The 6,524-nt window shown below is 41.6% G+C and overlaps 1 long non-coding RNA gene across 1 annotated transcript in view; it reads left to right on the top strand.

Annotated features, from left to right (window-relative positions):
- The first annotated feature begins 3,405 nt into the window (after positions 1-3,405).
- Positions 3,406-6,524, top strand: part of LOC122466384 — an 87,494-nt gene continuing 84,375 nt past the window's right edge. The window contains exon 1 of the long non-coding RNA XR_006291821.1: positions 3,406-3,459. This is a non-coding gene — a long non-coding RNA (uncharacterized LOC122466384). The remainder of the gene's footprint in view (positions 3,460-6,524) is intronic.

Below are 6,524 nucleotides of genomic sequence, written 5' to 3'. Positions count from 1 at the left end.
TCAACACCTGCCTGAGCAGGGATATAAACTCTAGTCTTTGACTGTCTTGACCGCAGCTGTGTTAAGTTGCACTGCTACAGCTTTTTAACGTTTTATAGTTAGGGTGACCATATTTCCCAAAAGGGAAACAGGACACAGCGCAGGGTTGGCCTGAGCTGCCCAGGGCCAGAGCTAACAGCCGGAGCCTGGCTGCTCAGGGTTGGGGCTCACAGCCCAAGACCTGGTGCCTGGCATCGCTGCTCACCCCCCTGAACATTCCTCTGTGTCCCCCCCCCCAAGGGGGAGTGTCCCATTTTTTGGGGAAAACTGAGGATTTGTCCCATTTTCTCTTGCCACCCAATGAGCAAATGGGACAAATGCCTAGGTTTGCCAAAAGAGTCAGGACGTTCGGGACAGGGCTTAAAAAGAGGACAGTCCTGACCAAAACGGGATGTATGGTCACCCTATTTATAGTGTTCATTATAAATCACATCTTCACCAAGCTAATTGTTTCTGAATTCCAGGCAGTTCTTTGCGAACGATGCACTTCCAAGAAATACACTGAGCCATGGCTCGGGACCATCCTCCCAGGAAGACAGTTAGGGATAGTAGTTGGTAGATGAATAAGCCACTCTGGTGACATTGTCTTCTGACCACCAGGGAACTTTCTAGTGGCCACAGTTCCTTAGAACCCTGTAGATCCCATTGAACGGTGGTTATAATTCACGTCATGTGGTAGGAGACCTGGGCCTTATGGACTCAGGACACCTGACTCCCCATTGAAATCAATGGGAGTTAGGTGCCTAAATATGGCCTCAGTGCTTCACTCAGTCAGCTCTGTGGTACCCCAAGCATCCTGGGCTATGTTATCATAAAATAGCATTTTCTCTTTAACAAAACATGAAATCTTAAAGTTGGGACATATGTCCATGAATCTTCTTGAAGGGTGGTTTGCATCTGCACTGTCATTTGCCCATGCAGCTGTGGGTAACTGCATGCATGGAGCTCCTCTGCATGTATAAAAGTAGAACGTGTGGGCAAAAAAGCAGATGCTTGCACAAAAGAGGATTTATCGCATGTGAACACGGACCTCAACATTTTTTTTAAGTGACATAAATATGAGCTTTAAAATAGTCCCAATCTGTTCAGTAGAAGCTCGCGCTCTCATTTTAAAAATGGCTGTTGCTTTTTTTCATTGTTTCATGAAAATAGGAAGCTTAATGTTCCTCCACTGGGAGGCTAACTGCTGCCTTCCTTACTCAGGCAAAACTCCCATTGAGCATGTTGGACCGTAGGATTTGGCTGCGGCAATTAGGCTATTTCTGCCCAATGTGGAAATGTCATGCTGTGGGATGGGAGAAGAAACCATTATGCCAGTAATGCTGGACATAAACACATACATGTGGCTGTTGTAGAATAGGCAACTGTGACATTAAAAATGATCTTTACTATTAAATTACAGTGTGAACTAAAAACTGATATGCTGTAAAACTGATCTTTTAAAAAAACATAATCCTGGTTAATAAAATGAGTTAGAGGTTTTGAATATTTTTTAGCGGATGGCCATACAAATTCTGACAAGTTAAGGCTAAATATACATTTCTGCGGCCACCGTCATCTATATGTTGTGTGCAAATGGAGAAAATCACATGTTGGCTGTAATTTCATAAGACCAGCGGGATCAGTCTTAAATTCACATGTTAAGATAAAATGGTGCAATTACCATTGCAGTCCATCTTTCTGGAATCCCTTCAGTCAAAGAACAGTCAACCATAATTGCGGATCTTGATGGAATATAGATGTAACAAAAATGTTTTAGACCACTGTGATTACATCATCTGCCTCTTGAAGATCCCACACTGTTCACTCCCAAGCCCAGAAAAACCACAGCTTTTCTGTACGTTGTAAAGATCAGTGATATTGTACAGATGAACAGAGAACAAACAAAACACAAGTAGGGCTTATAAGGATTAGTATGCATATATACATACATTCACTCCCCATGCCCATAGAGTGAGGGGAAAGGCTTAGTGGTCTAAGCTTCAGTTTAGACTCCCTGGAACCACCAATTCAAATCCCGGCAGGGTTGACTCAACCCTTCATTCTTCTGAGGTGGATAAATTGAGACCCAAACAATTTACCACATGTGAGTCTTTCTGATGAGACTTTGAAAACAGAGGAGCTGTCTGTTTCTGTGGACACTGAGGCCCACATCTTCAAAAGTGGCCAGTGGTTTTGGATTACCTCAGTTTGGGACACCACAGAAGGATGGTGAAGGGGAGAGGGGCAGTGTGCTGATACAAAATGTCCCATTTGCACCCTCCTCTTTTCCAGAAAGCTTTCTTTTTCCACGCCACAAGGAATTGTGTATAAAGTGTATATCCTGTTTCCTAGTCATAATAGAACAAGGCGAGGTACCACATATGGTGCCATGTAACTAGTGTGTTTAATTCACTCTGGAGAGAATGTGTTGCCACAGCCATCCCGCAGCCTTATGAAAGTTATAATAATCACCATTTTAATTTTTCCCCACAACTTTGAGGCTTAATAGCTTTAAAATCTTACAAGTTGTAAAAACAATTAAAGCAATAATTTTAAAAATAAGCAGAATGGGGCCTTCAAAAGAATGTGAACCTTTAACACTTCACGGTTAAATAAGGGCCTTGTAATAGTCACTTGAAGGCCAACCCTGAGAAAATGCAGAAGCATCCTGTGAATTTGTTGATGCCAGTTCAGACAGGCTGTTTATTTTCATGATTTCATGGAAGAATTTTAATTTAATGAGTGTTTTATACACTAATGTAAAGCATAGTTTCAGCCCTATAATTATTGTGTCAAAATATTTCTGCTTAAACAGCAGCAGCTGACTACAGAAATGTGATTTACATCTGAATTGTATCAGGGGGACACTGTTAAAAGTAATCAGTGTGTGCTTCTTAACTGAATAAAAAATTAACAAAGAATAGCAATGCCTCTCACAGCCTAACCCCTTGTGCCTTCATTTAAACACCATGCCTATTTGGTTACGGGGCTTTTTAGGGCTAGAGTTTCAAAACAAATATAGTGCACATTGTAGTGCAATGTGCCAATTTGCACACTCGTTTACTGTGATTGCACACACAGCTAGGGGAATTGTCTGAGCAAATTTCCAATCCTGATCATTGTGAGCGCAAACTATTTCCAAATCTGGCCCTTAAACTTTCTGTTTGGCTTTAACAGATTTTAAGTAACTGATACAGGATTTTTATTCTGTGAAAAACTGTCAGTAGCTTTGGACATTCCAGGCCACACTGTGCTCATGGGAAGGAGCTGGGAATGCTCTGCATTAGGGACTCCATCTTAAAGGGGATTTCAGGGTCAGCTGCTTATATAAGGATACTTATGGCACAGTTCCAATGGAGCTACACTGCCAGAGAGCTGGAGAGGGGAGATGGGACCCTAGAAGCACTGGTCTCCATCTAAGCCCCAGAGATCCACAAGGTATTATTATTATTATTTATTTGTGTTATAGTAGCAAGTAGAGGCCCCATTATGCTCTGCAGTGTATGCGCCCAAAATAAGAGAGACCCCACCCCAAACAGCTTACAGTCTAAACAGACAAGACAGAGAAAGGGAGTATTATTATCCTCATTTGAAAATGGGGAACTGAGACACAGAGAGATTAATTGACTTGTCCAAGGTCACACAGGAAGCCTGTGGCAGAGTAGGAAATCTAGTGACAAGACGTTTCCTCTTTCTTTCATGGTGGGGCAAATTCCACCCTCCTGACAGAAGAATTTGGAGGAAGAGAAGCTCATGGTATTTCTGTATACATAGAGGCCTCTTCTGCAGGTTTTTTCATGGGATGGGATAATTCCCCCTAATTTCCTGTGCTCTGTGGTGGGGGGGTTGGTGGCATTGGGTTCAAGGAAGCTATCTTGACTCCCTGAGAAATGAGTTTAGGATATTAGAGACACAAGGTGGGTGAGGTAATATCTTTTGTTGAATATTAGAGGTAATATCTTATTAAAAAGACAAGCTTTCAAGCTCTCTCACCAACACAAGTTGGTCCAATAAAACAGGGGTTCTGAACCTTTTTCTTTCTGAGCGCCTCCCCCCCCCCACCCCACCCGGCCCCAACATGCTGTAAAAGCTCCACAGCCCACTTGTGCCACAATAACTGGTTTTCTGCATATAAAAGCCAGGGCTGGCATTAGGGGGTAGCAAGCAGCGCAGTTGCCTGGGGCCCCATGCCACAGGGGCTCCTACAAAGCTACATGGCTCAGGTTTCAGCTTCAGCCCTGGGTGGTGAGGCTCAGGGCCCTGGGCTTCAGCCCCACGTGGTGGGGCTTCAGCTTTCTGCCCTGGACCCTAGCGAGTCTAACGCTGGTCCTGCTTGGCAGATCCCCTGAAACCTGCTCACGGACCCCTAGGGGGCTCCAGGCCCCTAGTTGAGAACCACTGCAATAAAATATGTTACCTCACTCACCTTATCTCGCTAATATTCTGAGACCAACACAACTACAACTCCACTTCAGGATATTAGGTCAGTTTGAGGGGGGATCCTTGAGATTACTCAGCTCTAGGCCAGGCCGTTTGCTCTAACTCCTATAATGACGCTTGCGTGCCGCATACACCATTTCAGCTACTAGAGTGTTTCAAGACCTTCCTGGTCATGAGTTTTCATCAGCATAAAGCCCAAGAATCAGCAGTCCACCTGTGATCAAGGGTCTTCTGAGCGATTATAATAATACTAATCATTAATAATATATATCTCTTATACAGCACTTTTCATCAGTATAATGGGAGGGATTGTACACAAAAAGTGCTATTTTCTTAAGGTCGTTACACCCAAAGAATATAGTGTTGCACTCTCATACTGCTAGCCCACTATTGTAAATAAAGTTACTGATGGTAAAGCTGTTTCGGTGATTTTAGATTAATTTATTTAGATATAGCTGGCTGAATTGGGTATATGTTATATCAACCTTTTTGTTTATCTCATATGAGGGTTGCAAAGCACAAAATGCAAACAGGGTTGCAAAAATTCTGGCTCCTCTAAAATTTAAGGGCCTGATCCTGCCACTCTTACTCATGCTGAGTAGTAGGCCCACTGATTTCAGTGGGACTACTTGCAGAGTAAGATACTCCTCAATGTGAGTAAAGGCAGCAGAATCTGGCATTAAATATTTCAGAGGGCCCAATCCTTAAGTTTTATCATTGGCTTTGATGGGCACAGGATCAGCTTGTATAGATGAATCTGGTATTTGTATAGGATTCAGAGTCTCTGTGGAAACTGCATATGCTCTTCTTACTTTGTACTAAGATTCCACTAAATTGTCCTTTGGATTTATTTCAAAGAGGGGGGGGGAAAAAGCAACAAAGATTGCTCTCCTTATGCTTTAGTTGCTTTTTTAACTCAATTATATTTTGACAATTCTGCATGAAACTTTTGGAGTATGTCTTTGTTTAAGCTGTATACCTTCCATAGGAACAGTCAGTTAAATATATATGGCTAGTGTCAGGCATAACAAGCTTTGACAAGGGCATTTAGCGGTTGTAATTCAAATCTAATTCAGAACATCTTAGCGCTGGACCTGTCAAGCCCTTGAAATGCACTATAGCTGCAAAACGGAGGGATATGGTCCCAATCTTGCTCTGTGTGGCATCAAGCTGATGTGTCAACAAGAGCAGTTACAATTACAGGTTCTTTCAAGCATACTAAACTAATTTACAGTACTCTGAAAATGTGGGGAAAGGACTCGCTTGCATGAAGGTACAGGACTTCTACACTATACAGGCAGGGCAAGTGACATAGCTATTTTATTAAGGAGTTGAATATTGCCCACTTTTGGTGCCACCTTGGAGGGAGTGGGTGTTTAGGTTTGTAAACAGGTATTTTAAGATAATAACTGATTTGCTTTACAATAATTAAATATTCTTGTCAAATTCAGTTAGAATCACATTGTGTGTTTGTTTAAACCTCAATCTAAAATGCACCAATTTGTTAAGTACGGATGATGTCCTTAATTGTATCTACCGTGATTGGTTAATTTTTTTTTGTTTTGTTTACTTGAAAAACACCGTTCAGATTGGCTTAGGCTTGTGTTGTTTACATGTATTCAAAAACGTATTGCAATGGGAGAAGTCTCTCCAGAAGCAAGTCTGTTCCAGGGATGTCCCACAAAAAAGAAGACAGGATTACAGTAACCAACATGTAATTTTAACATCAAGATATAAAAAGACTTCATTTTAAAATGCACCAGTGATTTAAAGCAGCTGCACACATTTAGCGAGCACTGCTTTAATGTATACAAAAAGGCTAATGGAAGCTTTTACAAAAGGGAAAAAAATCAAGTTTTATGATTTATCTACATTTTATACACAACAATATAGACCCTCCACCCCCGGGACTCATAAATGTGATTTTTTACTTCCCAAATTACAAAGGTAGTCAATTATTTGGGAATGAGTCATTCATTCAAAAGCGTCTTTAACATGATGTGTTAACCATCAGGAAATTTTACACCAATTGGAATTATAAACACCAGAGTTTTAAAAAAAAG

Source organism: Chelonia mydas, chromosome 6, assembly GCF_015237465.2.
Source record: "Chelonia mydas isolate rCheMyd1 chromosome 6, rCheMyd1.pri.v2, whole genome shotgun sequence".
NCBI classification, from domain to species: domain Eukaryota; kingdom Metazoa; phylum Chordata; order Testudines; family Cheloniidae; genus Chelonia; species Chelonia mydas.
Note: the sequence above shows the minus strand (reverse complement) of the source record. Positions and strands in the feature narration are given on the sequence as shown.